The 16,676-nt window shown below is 46.9% G+C and overlaps 1 protein-coding gene across 2 annotated transcripts in view; it reads left to right on the top strand.

Moving 5' to 3' along the window:
- The window catches only part of PXN (paxillin), a 51,258-nt gene that overhangs the window by 11,640 nt on the left and 22,942 nt on the right, over positions 1-16,676 (top strand). The window lies entirely within an intron of this gene.

Genomic DNA, 16,676 nt, shown 5'->3' with positions numbered 1-16,676 from the left:
TAGTTAAGGAACCTGGAAGAATATGATGAGTTGAGACAGGGAAGTCAACTTAATGTTCAGTACAGCAGAAATTTTACAGGCTGGCAATCTCGACTTCTGCAGATTAGTGCAAAATGCTCTCTTCTGTTATCTCAGATGGCTGTTGACTTGTATCCTAGGACTGGTGGAGGAACAATCGGAGATCTTGCTGAAACCCCTTTTTTAGAAAGTAGCCTGAGGAGGGATTTATTTCATGTACCTATGAAGGGAAGTTTTTTCTCATGCTGCTTCTATTTCAGTATTGCTGCCATTTCCATTTTTGGTCAGCACTGGAGATTGGTCTCTCTTACTCATCTTTTACCTCTCAAAACCTACTTTCTTCTTAGTCTTTCTCTTCTTTATTGCAATTTATTGTGGTCATGAGTTCTGTTGTGAGTAAAACAGCCTTCAGCTGATAGACTGGAGTCTTTCTCCTATTTGAAAAGTAGACAAATTACTTAGCTACGAGTAGAGCAAAACACAGCAGAAGTAAAGATAAGTTAGACTTCATACTTCTACTACAGTGAACTGTAGTGGGAAAAACGATATGTATTTTAATTCTCAACAACTTTCAAGGGACCCCTTTTATATCTAGGGAGACAGATTTCATTTTTGTCACTGTTGTCTTTGCGAGGAGGGAACCTTGTAAGATCTGTTTTATGGGTCTTTCTGAATGACGCTGCCCAGCATGACTGTGTGTGTGCGTGTATATATATTTATAATATATATATTTTTAAGGAGAGAACCAGGGGTTACTCTATGCCTTCAAATAGTTGTTGTGAAGCACTGGTCCTGCCTTTGGCAATGGCTAATAACAGAATAGCAACTGCTGTGCAGGACAGTGAGATGAAGAAGCTGTTGTGTGTTTGATCACTTTATTAGTATTGTTCTTGGTACAGAAAAATCCTAATTATTTCTCTTGCAGGTATCACAGATGATAGGTAGAATGATAGGTCCCCTTCCTTCTTGCAGTATGAAGGGATAAGAAAACCTCAACTGGATTCTCTAGCTCTTCTCCATTCACTGGCTGCCATATATTCCAATTCTAAAAACGTTTGTTTTTTGTCTGGCTTTAACAGTTTCCTTTCTTTCTGTGGGCTTCAATCACAACGTTGTGAAACTCTTGAGCCACGTTCTTCTGCTGATGTTGAAAAAACCCCTGCAGATTTTGGGAGCTGTGGAGCCCTCGCAAGCGCCATCAAATTGCTGCTCACATCTTTTCCCAAAGTAGGCTAGGGGAAACAGTTCCTACATTAATTTCTGCAACATTATCCTCTCTTCATTCTCAGAAGCTGCTGTTAAAGTAATAAGAAGCTATTTTAATTAACTTCAAAACCATGTGCCTCTTGCCCCCTTGTATTCTGTTGCCTTTTAGGGGGGACTTTAAAAGATGTTGCTAGCCCACCATCTGTAATTACTGGGGTTATCTTTAAGTCAAATACCCATCAGATTGAAAGCTTCATTTTAAAACTTTCTACCTATTATAGTTATAAGTAGTGCTAAGATCCACATGACTGAAAAATGTTAAATATTTTGTTGTCACTTCCCCCTGCCCTGCTCTGTGAGTTTACATTGTGCTTTTGGCAGTGCTTTGTGTGAAGTCAGTTGCTGATGATGACTTACACTTTTTGGCTCCCAGGGAGTTCGGTGTTGCTTCCAAGTCTGCTCCCACTCTCTGCTGCAGAGAACCCTTACAGAAACAAAAACCTTTTTAAAAGGAGAATCCACCATTTTGAGAGTATTTTCTTAGTAATTAGATTTTTAAAAAGCTAGCTTAACCACATGCCACATTTGACAAACATTCCTTGCTTTAGAAAAGGGACATGAAACCACGCAAGAGTGGTTAGCTGGTCAAGCCAGCAAGTCTTATTAACTCCTCTTCATTTATATTTTAATATACTAACCTTTTATTTACTATCTCCAATGCCAGGATGAGATTTGCTGGGACTCTTTCTCCTTTCAGGCACAGGCTTTTCAAACTTCAAATACATTGTTTTTAAGGGTAGATTTACATCTGTTGAACTTTCTTGGTATTTTCAGCTCTTGGGAAATATGTTGGTTGCTTACTAAGTGAAAGTTGCTGGAGTTTCTGAAAAATATTCTCTTCGAGGACTAAAATCTGTCAAGTTTACATTCTGCTATCCCATTTAAGAGCCTTCGCGATAGGAATGTCTCAGTAAGACTGTACTAAATACGGATGCAATTGCAGTGGCTCTTTAGTGTCCCCCTTCTGTATTGCTGGCCTCCTCCCTTTGGTAGCCAGGGGGGTTCTACGTCTCATGGGCAGAATTTGTGCTTCTCATGTTTTTAATGAATTTATGATTTATCCTGATACTTCTGTCCTTCATTTCATCGTCTTTATGTGTGTCTCATATTTTGCAATTGGCAGTCTGCCTGGAAGGGTCTATATTCAGATTTGTTTATGCTGCTTGGATAGGGTTTCCACTGTTTAAATGATGCTATTTTTTTCCCCTTTGAGTTTCATGTCTATTCTCGCATAACCATGCAAATCTTACCCTTCCCTTTATTGGTTATGGGGTTCACATACTTTCCTGTTTCTCTTAGCTTTCAAAAGGCAGATAATTGACTTAGAATGTGCAAGTTCTGGGAGCATCTGGCTGTGGCCAAAACCATTTTTACATGTGCAGGTGGATAGGATCATAGTGACCTTTGGCAATCTTATTGTCGACTACGGTTATCTGTGTGGCAAAAATGAGCTGCTACTGGTGTACCTGAGGCTGTGGTCCTACAGGCACTTGAGTTAAGGTACTGGATTGCTGTTGGAAGGGGGATGGTTTTACTTTCACTTGTCTCTTACCCCTTTTCTGCTGCCTCTTTTGGCTCTTTGCACATACCCATTCCCTCTTGCTGACTGCTGTGCTTCTCTCCCTTTTCTGTGGAGAGTCACTAACCTAGAAGAAAGCGCTTTTCCCTTTTGGGTGTATATTCTGTTAAACTGCTTCATGAAGGGGTCTTGCAAGAGCTAGAGCCAACACAGGTAAGAGGCAGCACCACATGTCTGGAAGAGGGAGTAAAACCTCTCCATTTTTGGCAATGGTGAGCTGTTAATTTGGTTTTCTGCATCTCGTAAAGCTGTATCCTTAGCTCTGCAGTGCTAACTGTCCAGTGGAACCCTTGCGGTCTGCTCCCACGTAAACCCTCACGTAACGTGTTGTTCTCCCCTAGGTAAGTAGAATCGGCAGTTCCCAAGCTATAATCCGCAAGTGGCAAGTACTCTACAGCTGGCCTAAGCATCCTGTGAAATGGTAAAACCTACGTTTCCGCCTGAGGGCTCTGGATGCAAGCAAGCGCGGGTTGCCGTTGCCCAAAGATTTAGAAACCATTGCTGTGTGTTCAAACTGTTCTAATTTGCCACTGCTTATGGCCTTAAGTTACTAAGAGCTCTTCCAGAAAAATTTTTCACCACCGCACACACATATGTTGTAACTTTAATGTTGCTTATACCAATTTTCAGTTCAAGTCAGATCTGACTGCCCACAGTTATGCAAATCTCAACTAAATAGAGTCCACCCAGGGCTTAAAAAATGCCCTGGCCTACCCTCGTGTGAGTGGGCACGTGGAGTGTTGCTTGGCAGTATCTGGGTGCCATACACCCCTGCACTTGGCAATTCTCCCCAAGTCCTTCAGTCTGGGGCAGAGCAGCATCTGGGACACAAATGGGAGGAGTGCATTCCACCCTTTTTTTTTTCCTATCCATGTAGTTAGTACAGTTTTGTGTCTATTTTCCGGGAAGACTTGAGAACAGATTGGCCAGTCCTGGTTGCTAAAGCGTGTACTTTCTTGCTGAAGGAAGAAAGCTAGTCTGCTGGAGGAGAGAGGTGATGGCTTTTCCCAGCAGCTCTACATGCTGCTAGGGAAGAAGTAATATAGAGTAAAGGGAACCTTTTCTTTCACTGCAGTTGGGAGGGCAACTTTTGACGAGATACTAGTTATATGGCATCGACCTGAGATACCTGCTTGGGGAGAGCAGCACGGGTGGAGGATGCACAGATTGTAGGGCATCATAAATATCCCAGCACTCTGGTGTTTTTGACCCCTGGCACACTTTCCCGTGAGCATTTGCTTGACTGATCAGCCAAAGGACTAGAAATATTTTGAACCTTGAGCTTCTGTTGCCTTTACCAGAGCTGTGGTTTAACATCTAGTGAGTGTCTTGTATCCTGCTGTTTCTATACCTGTCCTTGGGCTCCTTGTGATAGTGCTGATCTGTGTTTAATGGAGGTCTCCTTTGTACTAGATTTGTTGGATGTTTGTAAAATGGGAGTGTGTGCTGTGTGTTTGACCTAGCGTTTGTGGAGTAGCCACATGCTGATGTAGCAGGAAGGGTCTGGTTCCTCAGATAGCTGGCTTGGCTGAGCCCCTCTTCCTGTAGGAATACAAGGGAGTGGGTGTTTTGATCAGAGACCTTGGCCCTGGGAAGTTGTCCCCGAGGGTCAGTTTAGTGGCAGCTTGTTTGGTTTTCATGATTTTTTTTGTTTTGTTTTGTTCTGGCAGAGGAGAACAAATCTTGTTGGATTTTTTTTTTGAATGTTGAGTCCAGTTTCTAGAAACTTTCTAAGAGAAGCCAGCAGCAAACAAAAATTCTTCTGGCCTGCATGGGGAGGGACTACTTGATCTTTTGCATGTGTAAGAGTAGATGGAAGGCTAAACAGGTTAGTGCATGGGTGATGAAATAAGATATTTATTTATTTATTTATTTATTTATTTTACCCAGGATGTTGGCTGAAATCCAGCCCAGGTCAGTAATGAGATGGTATTAACTACTTAGTCACTTGTGTAAAACAATTACACCCGTTCCCATCTGTTCCACACGCTGAGCTCGGCCAGGATGCCATTTCACTCGCCTTCAGTTTGGGTGTTGCCATGTTTTGACAGAGCCACTGTCCTTCAGCTCTGCCTGAGCCAGCTCACCTCCCTCCCGGAGGCAGTTAGGTCAGCGCTGGCCATTTGCTAATGCCTTTGTTTGGGACTTCCTGGAAATGCCTGAAGATCTATTTGTTCTCGGGCAGAGATCAGAAATAGATCTTGCACAAGAAGAACCACTCTTGGAGAAGGCTGTCGGAGGCTGTACTTACCCTCCTTGGAGACCAAAGCTGTTTCCAATTTGGCAGTTGACATAAAGGGAGGGAGATGGAGACTCTCTAATTTGTGCAGAGTGTTGCTCCTCCTGATCTTTCATAGGACTAACTATAGCTGCCTGCAGGAACATCAGTTTATTTGCTTCCCAAAGGAGAGGACTCTGACAGAGGACTCGGGAGCAGGTGGAGCTCACAGCAGGCTGCAGATTCAGACGGAGAAATTCCAACTTCAGTATTTTTAGTGCAGGTCTGGGAGTCAGACTTGCTTTCTAATTTAGTCTGGACTTGCCATGTTAAGTTGGGCTGTTCTCTTCATTGCTGTGCATCAGTTCTGCATTTCTGAAATGCAGATGCTTTTTCTTGCTCTCAGGGGATGTGAAGATTAGGGCAAGGAGTTGTGATCTTTGCTGGCATTCAGGTGCAGTGGCTGAAGCATTACTGCCTATAGTGGCTGCAGCTCACAGACGGATAAATTTATATCAATGTAAAATGGCATACGTGGAGGTTTAGGTTTAAAGTGTTGAGCTGTTAACTGTTGTGACTGAAAAATGTGGCTGAAAATGGCTTCCACGTCTGCTGTGAGGGCTGTAACTTCTGGGTGGGACAATTTGCTGAGGACAGGAGCACTTCAACCACCCCAGTCTGTGTCACCAGGCGTCCCAAGTTTGGCTACTGAGTAAAAAGGCATGTGAGGTCTGTGTGAAGTGAGGCATTTTACGCATCAGAAACTTTTCTTGTGCAATCTTTAACTTCTCTTTTCAGTAAGCCAGAACCTGGCTTTGTGCTCTTAAACGTTGTACAAGCGACGAGATTAGATCTGACTGCTGCTTTTGCATTCGCTGTGTCACAGGATGTGCTCGAGCTATGGCTTGCAAACTCTTTCCAAACTTTCCCTGACTCTGTCCCGAAGATTGTTCACAGAGCAGTGGAAGAGTTTTTCTGACAAAACATATCCATCTTTGGTAATCGTTTCCTGTTGTTCAGGACTCAAATTGAGTGTGCAATGAATCTAGATGGGAAAGAACCACGCAAGGGATTATTTTCTCTTTTAGCTTTGCGTAACTGTGGGCTGTCTGTGAATTGCTATACAGAGGCACTCAAGTCTTGTGTAGCTGGGGATCATACGTTCCCAGAAGCCTTTGGTAGCTGTGAAACTAAAAATGTTTATTTGTCTAGTAAGTTAGAACATGAATTCAGTTTGTTAAGGCACCAGGTCTTGGTATAGGGTGTTTTTTTCCTGGCATGAGACGAGTTTGCTGCTCGGGGCTATAAATTTAAACAGAGAGAAATAAATGTAAGATGTCTCTTTTCACTTCAAGTGTGGAGACAGCCATGCTAAAGACAAGCATATGCTGTAAGGCAGGAAATCCCCCCCCTTCCCCCGCCCCTTTCTGGAAATAAGAAGCAAATAGGAGGACACACGGCATTGGGTGGGAGCAGGCTCTGAGACCAGAGATGTCGCAGTGTTGCTAATAAGCTCAAGTATTTGTCTCTGGAAGCAATACATGAAAAATACAGCAGCCAACTTGAGCTGGATTTGTGTGGCCTTGCTGTATGTCATCCTTCTGAAATCTTCAAAGCTGGTAGGAGACCGTTGTCTGTGCTGATGGAGTAGACAGCTTAGGTTAATTTGAAGAACTTGAAAAGGCTGCACGTGGTTTAGTGGCCTTTCAATTGAAACAAGTTCTGTTCCAATGACATATTGGAAAAATAAAGTCATGTTTCTTCTTGGACACCAGTCTGGTAACCTCATGTTCCTTTTTTTCTGGAGCATCAAGTACCTCCCTTCTGAAAGGAGATGATACTTAGATCTCAAATCAATTCCAGCGTGAGGATGCTCAACAAACACTTAACACTTTAAGGAGTATTTCTCTCTGACCCTGTAAGCAATGGTTACGTGCCTTGTGAGACTTGACTGCTTTAATCTCGGCATGTGCATGTTCTGTCTGGGCCCCTTTAAGTGTCAACTTAGTATTTTCAAGGGTTTAAAAAGTCTTGAGGATAAGTTGCATCTGTGTCTCAGTTTGTGTGGGGCAAAAATGACTTCAAAGTGTTTGAAAATGACAGAGACGATGTGAAACACCCTGATGAGCTGTTTTGAGAGGGTAGAAAGGGGGTGAAGGTTTTTCTAAGGAAATTGGAGGAAGGCAGGAAGATGATGCGTTTCTCTTTTGTAGGTGGTGGATGATTTCTCTCAGCCTGTTTGAACTTGGGTCTGACTTAGTGTTCAAGAGCTAAGTGGAAAACTTCTGATCCTGTAGGAAGATCTCTTTGTGGTTCCCTTGCGCAGCTTGGCCGGCGGGTCAGAGTGCTGTGGATTCGTGCTGCTTCGTCTAGGTGCTGACTCAGACCTTTGAGGCGGTCGCAGCTGCTCGCGGCCTGCACGCTGTGTGCACGTACCTTTGCCCTGTGGCCCCGTTAGGATCAGGTTACCTTCCTGCCAACTGGGTCATGTGAATGGAGCCGACGCTTGAAGGATTTCCCAGCTTGAAGGATTTCCCAGCCTGTTGCATCAAAGATGACAAGGGGCGGATCTGAGGGGCTAACTCAAGGAAGAGGGTCGTGGTTCACAGGGACTTCTGGTGTCCAGCTAGAGTCTGTCCGTCCCTCTCTGTGCCGTTCAAAGTCTTGCCGCTCGGTAGCGCAGCCAGGAGCTAGCTGACCGCTGGTGATGCTGGCAGTCTCGCCCTGTCAGCATGCTGACAAACATGCCATAGCTGAGGTTACCGAGCGGTTCGAGTGCGTCTGTGTTAATCTGGAAGGAAGTGGTGCGGCCGGTTCCAGGAGAGGCCTTGCAACGACTTTTGCCTTTTTCAGCACGCTGTACAAACAGCCCCTCGCCCCTGCCCCTCAGAGAAGTCCTGTGGAGGGTCTCGCCTCCCCTGATGGACTCTGTTGGCTCTTTGTAGCACTCAGAGTTGGCTTCCCTTCAGAGCTCTCTGCTAAGGAGTAGTCTGTGTCAAAAGCTAACTCCCAAGCTCAGCGGCACAGACTGGTTGTGTAAGGCAGCCCAGCACCGGCAGCTATATAATATACACAATCCTAGACACCGAACCCCATATCATAATTCTGAGACTTTGATACAGAGTAAAATCTCGGTGTAAACGCCCGTAGGGGTGGCTGCTAGGGGTGAGGGACGTCTCCAGAGTTTAAGAGCATTTCAGGTTTTGTCTGCTGATCTGTTCTCAGGCCGAAGCTTTTCTGATCTGCATCTGAAACACAGATTAATTATGAGAATCGGATAGGAAGATGTGTAATTTCTTTCGACTAATGGCACGATGGGGCTTGATTTCACAGTTTGTGCCCTGCCCTCATTATTGGAGGTGGAGGTACAGTATTTTCTTTCTACAGCAGGAGTTTGTTGGTGAATTTAGAGAAGGGCTGAACTCTGGCATTGTTTGCTTAAAATTTTCTAAAAGGTGGTTAAGTCTCAGAGTGCCTGGGGCTGTGCTTCCAAGAAATGTAGTGAGTTTAGATAAAAAGGATAACTTTTTGCTAAGTTGCATTAGTTTGGGCAGAGCGTGTTCGAGCAGTGGTGTGAGTTTGTATGCTGGGAGGAAGGGGGATCGCTGGGCCCTTCCTTTGCGGTGGCGGTGTGTGACTGTGTCAGCCCTGCTCAAACTACAGCCAGAGTACTCGCAAGGTTTGAACTTCATCCCCAGATCCCCAGATATGCAGCGAATGGAGATAAAGCAGTTACTGAAATTCTTGAACTGGCTGTGTTTACGCACTCTTACAGCCCTGTGCTTGGAGTGGCAGTAGCGCATGTTACTTATGACCGGCTCGTTGGCCGCAAGTCCTGGAATAAAAACTCCAGCTTGGGTCTCGGTGGTTGGGGCAGGAAGCCACAATCATTGCTACGGCTGATCGCCTAGACCACATCTCAGAACGTAGTGTCTTGCCTTTGTTTGGACACTCGCTGATAGCGGTCGGAGCTGGGCGCGTGGGTTGCTGCACTGGGGCAAGCTGACTGGCTTCGCTGTGCGTATTCGAGCTACGGCGCAGACGTGGCTCAAGGTGGCTGCTGTCAGATGACTTTGCAAGCGGTCCTCTGCGCGCTACAGGGTGAATCCTGTTTGATTTGTCCTGCAGCCTGGTGTAGCTAGGAATAACGGCAGCTAGATACCTTGGCTGTCAAGCTGCTTTGAAGCAGCCACACTGCTCTGTAAATTCATGCCGCAAGTGCGTGGCCTGGCTTATTCTAAGGGTCAGTATTAGTTTCAGAGAACAGAGAAGCTTCAGGGAATCTTATGCACGTCGTCTTCAGTCAGAGTTGGCAATAGCCACGTGTTGATACTAGTCCGGACACTCTTCTTACTAAGCAATTTTTCTGTGGCACAAAGCATGGCTTACACCAGTACCTTGATAATGAGAAAATGTAAGGCCTTGAATAAACAGCAGTCATTGGAATACGTTAAAAAAAAAAGATAGTGGATTTTTTTCTTTTTTTTTAACCGTGTCATCTGAACTTCCTCTAGGCAAGTCTAGACAATGTGAAGTAAAAATACCAGTGGCTGCTCTGTGCTGGTGCTCCCACAGTTGCTAGGTCTGGCAAATGACTTATCTTTGTGCCTTGAATTTTTCTGAGTCTTAAATAACAATCTGTCGGTGCCTCACAAGCGAGCTGAGAGCTCACTGTTATGTATCATGTGTTCCAATCACCTTCTCAACATATTGGTTAAATTTTGGAAAACTCTAAAATGTCTCTTCTCAAGATGTTTCGGAAAGTAGGCCAAGCCATTTTACATGCTTTCTATATATGTGAACCAGTGATCTTCAGGATTTTAACTGCGTCTGTTCACACTTCCAATCTTCCAAGTCTTGTTTTGACTGTAGTCCTTGGATTTTATTGCCTTTGTAGAGTCTCTGTTCTTTTTTTCATTTAAAAACATTGGTTAGAATACAATGCCTTAAGAACCAGGTTTTACGTTCCTTTTGTCAGGAAGCTAATGCCTGCGTTCACGTGTGTGTTCCTGGTTTTTCTATTTCTGACTATTCTCTTCCTTTTTGCTGAGAAAAATCAAGCCCGTTGTGAAAAAGGGGATTCCTGTGGTCAGTGTTCCCCTTCGGGGCTCCCCACCCTTTCCAGCCTCCAGCTTGAAGGCAGGGAGAAGTCCTGTAGCAAGGCCACAACAAGTCTTTCGGATCCAGCTCTTTTAGAGCATTGCAAATGTTCCTTTCGAAAGGCTGTTTAATAGGATAAATATACCCAAGCTCCCCATTCCTCTGCAGTTACTCACAATGTAAAATTGTCTTGCCAGGGATTGGGTTACCGCCCTGAGCCGTCTCCCTATATGTGAGCTGAACTTGCGTTTACTCCTGGAGGTGGGGGAGATGAGACTCGTTTGGATCTAGTGACATTTTAAAAGTTTGGATTCGGAGATTTTGAGAAGAGTCTGCCTGGACGAGCCTGAGGCCTCAGGGTTCAGTTCGGGAGATGCAGTCCTGCTCGTTCTTTTAGGGGGCCAGCGAAAAGCAAGCATCTGAATCCAGATTTTTCTAGCTGCAAAGAAAATATCGCTGGAGAACGGTGTGTCAGTCTGCAAATGAAGGGGTGTGCATTTTGTCTGTCTTATGCCGAGTTACAGATGATTATCATGTAATGTCCGTGTCCTTGTTTAGACCTGTCCTCACAGTTATTTTGCTTTTCATTCCCATTTGCCAAGCCTCTATGAATCTCTGCTGCCGAGACCGGAGAACCTGGAGCAGTTCTAGTTATTTGAGCATGTGTGGGGGGAGAACAGGGGAGGCGCAGACACCCGTTCTCTGCAGCTGCATTAGAGGAAATACTGTAGTTTGTGCTCAGACGTCTCGTCCTTATTACTCCATGCACGTTCTGGGATGTCAGGGACATGTGGCAACCAAGATGCTGGGAGGAGATGGGCTTCTGCGGCTGAACGCTGAATGTATTTGTGCAGTGGCTAGACGAAGAATCCTGTCTCCAGTGTCGCTTGCTCTCCAGATGTCCCACCCGAGCGGCAGACCTACAGGCAACGTACGGCTTGATGGTTGTGCAGATGTGGTCTTCTGCTGTTAAAAATGAAAGTCTGGTATTTGAGGCATCCGCTGTATCTTGCCTCAGCTATGCTTCTGTTTCCTCCCCAGCAGTGTGCTAGCTGTAAAAGAAAATTTGACCAACACCCTTTTGATCTGCTTACTGTATCGATAGTGCTCCAACCCGCTGTGTCAGCGTGGCTTCGTAACCTGTCCTCAGTTGTTGAGAGAGCTGTACTGCATCTGGAAATCTGAGGTTTTCTTTTTCTGGCACTAATGCTGTCATCTTCGAGTTGATTGAGTATGCTGTGTGTCACTAGCTTTCTCGCCAGCTGGAGTTATGCTGGGCAATCGGGAAGAGAAGGGATTCTCCTTAATAAAAGAAAGCAAATTCAGGTTTCTGTTGGTCATTAGCTCTTTCACATTTAATCTTTTTGCTTCAGAGAAATAGTAAGTAGCTGGCAAATACACTTTGGCTGAGAACAAAGTACATGTGATGAAGTGCATACTTGATTGGAAGCACCTTTACTGTCAGCTGGGTTTTTTTTTCTTTGTTTTTTACTGTACTGCAGTTTGATATAACTGGGCAGTGATAATAAATAGGGTAAAATGGCTCATTAAAAAAAAAAAGAAAAAAGAGGGAGGGATTGAAAAGGGTATTGATGCATGCATCATTAAAAAGAGGCCCCCGTGTTATCTGTTCCTGTTCTTCACCTTGGAACAGTGTTATGCTCCCTAGTCGGGCCCTGCTGCTCTTATCAGACAAACCTGGGATGCGGGAAGCAGGAGAATGTGCCCCCGTGGCTGCGCGCGAGGCTGTGTGTGCCGGAGGATAGCGCATTCGCAGGGCGGCAAGTGCTGACACGGAGGGATGGCGAAGGAGCCTGCACCGGAGTCGGTGGAATGCGCGAACTGTTGCCCTGTCCGACAGCGCTGTGCACGCGCAGGAATGTGCGGTGTGTAGCTTAGGAGAGGATTTACCAGTTCAGGCCGCACTGAGCGAGTAATGTGACTTACCCTAAGGTGATGTTCTGTTCTTTCAGCTTGCTGATCCTCTTGGTAAAAGGGATTTTTCTGAGCAGTTTAACACGTTGGACCCCCCCCCCCCTTCTCTTCTCTCCTCTATTTCTACAGACGGCTAAGCTGTGCTGAGCGTACTGCAGTTGAGAGTTGTTGTCCCAAGCTGTCTAAATAACCTGCAGAGCTTTGGCAGATGCTGGAAACCACCTTGAAGCAATGCAGTTGGTATTAAGTGCCACTCGTACATATTTCTAATGTCTATGCAGAGCTGTGTGGGGGATTTGAAAGCCAGGATCTCAAGGACCCTGGATTTACTGGCAAAAGGGAGAGAAGGCAAAGAGGGCAAACGATGCACCGGGGCTTTCAGACATCTTGGGGTGCTTTATAGCGTCATTCTTTAACTGTCCCTCATCCACAGGAAAAATCTGTGTAGAGAAAACACTTGAATGCGAACGTAGATATGCTCCCGTACTGGGGAAAGTGTGATCTGAGCAGCCCTCTGGCCTGAACGTGATTTCGCTTGAGCACGTGATTTTTGGGTTGCCCAGCGGAGGGAGGGCTCAGTTCTCCTCTGCCTCTGTCTCATGCCTGCAAGCTGCTTGAGCAGGTGGTTGGCCAGGTGCCCTGGAGCCCTTGGAGCACCCGGGCACGCACCGAGAGGCGCCGCGCTGTGCTGTAGCGGTGAGGTTAGGGTTGTATCGGCCGCCTGACTGTGGCAGCATGATGACAGCAAGCAAGAGCTGTATGGATTGGTGGTATGTGAGCAAATACCCCTCTCTTTCACACCCCCCTCTGTAGCACCCTGATATTAACAGAGTGGAAAATATATATCTGTATAGACACAGCGCGTGCTTGTGGGTAGGCTGAGCCCTATTTAGTCTCTGCTAACCAGACTGTGTTAGTCCACTGCATCTAGATGTCTGTGTGCTGACACATTGAAACTGCGTGGAGAGGTGTGTTGTGTTCGTCACTTCTTGCGGGGGTGAGAGAGGAAGGAAGGAGGGTTGATCCTGTGGAGGAACGATGACTTGAAGATATAGTATGACACTGTATTTACCCGCTTTATTTTATTGCTACAAGATGATTTAATCTGTTCCCTAGAGATGAACGAATCTCTGATCTCCTCTGGACCTTGGGAGTTTCAGCCTCCTAGAGCTGCTCCTGTAGTCCGTAGGATTTTGGAGAACTCTGGGGGCAGCAGTAGAGGCGCGGGGAGTTTGCTGCGTGTGGGTGTTCCCAGGGCACTGTGCGATAGCCCCTGCGACGCTGCAGTGAAGGTGCAGGCTCTGGGGGAAAGCGGAGCCTACGTGTGACTGGCAGGAGGCTTCTGGGCCCCCAAAATAGGGGCAGGCTCCTGACTCTGGAGAGATGAACAAGTAGAGCGATAAGTTGCTGCCAAATACGCAACTGCTGTCAAGTTTCATCTCCAGCCATGTAAAGATGAAGTGGTGCCCTCTGATGGCTGGTAGCTGTGCGAACTGGTCTGTGTCGCCGCGTTCAGATTATCCAGTAACCGTGTTTCCTGCTGGCTGAGAGGCATTAACTGATCGACTTACACCTCCGGTGGCGCGGTCCCTCGGGGGGCCTTGGGGAGGGAACACTTCATTATCCAAGAAATCGATTGGACCTTTGCTATTGCTGTTTAAGGAGCAGTCTGTAGTGAACTAAGTCCTGTAGTGTGAGGTACTTCCCTGCGTAAGGCCCGTCTTTGCTACGGTCCAGCAGGTTAGGGCTCCCCTTTTGGGAGTAAAAGAGAGAGAGCAGTGGGCCTTGATTTCCCCGAATAAAGCTCCCTTCTCTCTCCCCTTTCCTTAACTCACTTTATCTTTTGGTAGTGTTGAAAAGGTGCACAAATCCTAAACGGATGTAAAGTGCTTCGGGGCCTCTGGGGATGAGATGCCAGGTGGAAAGCAAAATGTTAATCTCTTTGGTTTGGTTTTGAGAAATTGCCTGGGGTCTGTGTCTGGACTGGCAGACTCCTTGCGTTGACCTCCAAGGGAGCGCTTTGCTGTCGCGGCTCTGTGGGCTGCAGAGGAACTTCCCTCTCGGCGTGAGACCTTCTCCAAGGTGGGGTGGGTTAAGCAAGTGCCGAGCCACCACGGGCTGTCCTCGCCCCTGCCCCTCTCATGGCAGCTCTCGTGCTCTTGCTGGACCCTTTGGATGGGTCCAACTCCCTGATCCGGCAAACCCAGGTACTGTGGTTGCTGATAGAGCCGGTTCAGGTGAGCGTGGCTGGAAGCAGAAGCAGGGATGGGTGCAAAAGGGGAAGGACCTTCCCTCTTCCCTGGCAGCGAGCTCAGGGGAGCCGCGCAAGGCTCTGGGCCCGCAGGGCAGGTTGGCGTGGGGAGGGTGGGCCGCAGGTTTGCAGGACGTCGGGGACAGCGAGCGCCCGAAACGTCTGTTGCCCACGAGTGAGTGGTCTGGGTGCTCCCGTCCTGTGGCGTGGGGTGCTGTAGATGTGTAACTGCTTCAGTATCGGTGGGCGGTTGGTGTAAAGTTGAAGCGCAGTTTGAGCGAGTGATTCGTCTCCAGCCTTTTCTCCTCCCTCGGCTTCCTGTTCCTCGGCTCTGCCTTGTTTGCTCAAGTCAGGAAGGGGGAGGGTATGGGGGAAGTTAATCATTAAACTGTAATGTCTTCTCCTTAACTCCTTCACAACCTGGGAGCAGAGCGCGCCTGTGATTTCCAGACACCCCCCTCCTCCTCCTGCAATCTTGTAAGAGAAAACTGGTGAGTTTAGCCAAACTCATTTTTATGCCGTTAGCAAAAAGCAGCGGATTTCTGTCCGACTGCTCGTTCAGCAAGGAGTGCTGAGCTGAGAAGGTGACTGCTGTGGTGAGATGGTTCCCTCTGTCTGTCCTGTGGGGAGGCTTGGGCGTGGGGGGTGGAAAATTGGTTTGGTTCCCCTTTGCACCCTCATGGGGATTTTTCCTTCCTAGTGGAACTTGATTTGCTTTTGTCATTGGTGGGCAGAAGCAAAAACCACACCTTCTGTGATAGCACTTCTGTTGGAGGTTGTGTGCATGAAACCTCCAGCCGCAGGACCTGCCTGGTCGAAGGAATTGCAGCTCTTCAGCAGTTCCCTTGAGGTATGTGCCTTTCGCACTGGATTCCACCAGCTGTTCTTTTGCTTAAAAGGAAGATTAAGCTGATTTTTCCCCAGCTGCAGAAGGCTTGCGTACCTTCAGGGAATCCGCTTCTGGGGTGTCTTGGCCCCTATAGGAAGATGCCTGTGGCTAAATGATTTGGAGCACCTTTTTGGCTAAATGAAAGGTATATAGTGTTAATTTAACACAGTATGTAATTTGCTAATGGCTGTATTTGGTTCTCTGAGGGCAGGACTGCTTTTTTTTCTTTTTTTTTTTTTTTTGGATGTGCTTTGGTCTATGGAAGAGAGTGAATATAAAAGCAGCACCTTCCTTGTCTTGTAATGTGATAATGTTGTCCTCTATTTGACCCTTTAATATATTTTCTTGAAGGGTTGCTAAGTGTATTGGCTGGTATGGTCTGTGCTCAGGAAGTGGCTTTGAGCTGGCAGGTGCCTGCCCTCGCAGAGGCAGCCATTAGCCTGAGCCGTCGCTCAGTTGCTATTTTGGTGCCACCTGATAACTTCAGCTCTTTGTCGCCCTGGCTGGAGGATACTGCTGGGTTGCTGTGTTTGCAGACTGAGTCTTTGGACCCGAAACCGAGTTATCTGCTGTGTGTGGGAGGAAAAAGGCAAATCCTGCCAACTGCTCAAAGACAGTTGGGTCTGCAGTGGAGGGCAGGGAGATCCAGTACCGGTAAGGGGGTTTCTGAGTCGGTCTCCTCTCCTAATTCTGCTGAAGTTGCGTTACTGGTCTCTGGCCAAATTCCATATCTCTGAAGGGTCCTGCCAGGTACATCTTGATGCTCTGGTAATGGAGAGTGCTGATGTCCCTAGCGAACGGACTCTTCTCTAATAGCCTTAAAGAGGTGCGTGCTAGAGCCTGCTGCTCCGGTGGAAAGCTGGGCACCCAGCCAGCGTGGCTTTCTTTGGAAAGTGGGTATGGTGCAGACCTGCAATAGCTCATTGGCGTTTCCACCATTGGGGATTGCAGTAGGCTCCTTACAGTGGGCTTACAGGTCAGAAGGCCCAGCAAGTTGGGATTTGCCTGTGAGTCACAGCAGAGGAGCGCAGGGTTTGGAATGGGCGAAGGATAATTGCCAGGAAGAAATGCAGAAAGGTGGGAACGCTTTTTCTTGTCCAGTGTTTGAGGGAGAGTGTTTTTCCTGCTTTAAGATTTCTGAGAGGGGCTAACCTTGTGACACGTGTTCCTCTGCCTGGCACGAGTGCGGGTGTTTCTAGCTGATGGAAGTTTTTTCTTCTCTTCAGGAATTTGTGAGCAGTCTCCACCCAGCAAGCTGAGAATTGTTTCCAGGAGAAGAAATTGCATTTACCTGGCAGGCTCTAAAATCTAGTTAACTGTTTGTGGGATGTACTGAGAAGGAATTTGCTTAGGAAAGTTGAAGCGCATATGCTTTCTGCCACACTGATGGACCAATCTGGAAGTTGCATGCTTCTTGCGC

The sequence above is a fragment of the Apteryx mantelli genome, chromosome 17, assembly GCF_036417845.1.
Source record: "Apteryx mantelli isolate bAptMan1 chromosome 17, bAptMan1.hap1, whole genome shotgun sequence".
Classification (NCBI taxonomy): domain Eukaryota; kingdom Metazoa; phylum Chordata; class Aves; order Apterygiformes; family Apterygidae; genus Apteryx; species Apteryx mantelli.
Note: the sequence above shows the minus strand (reverse complement) of the source record. Positions and strands in the feature narration are given on the sequence as shown.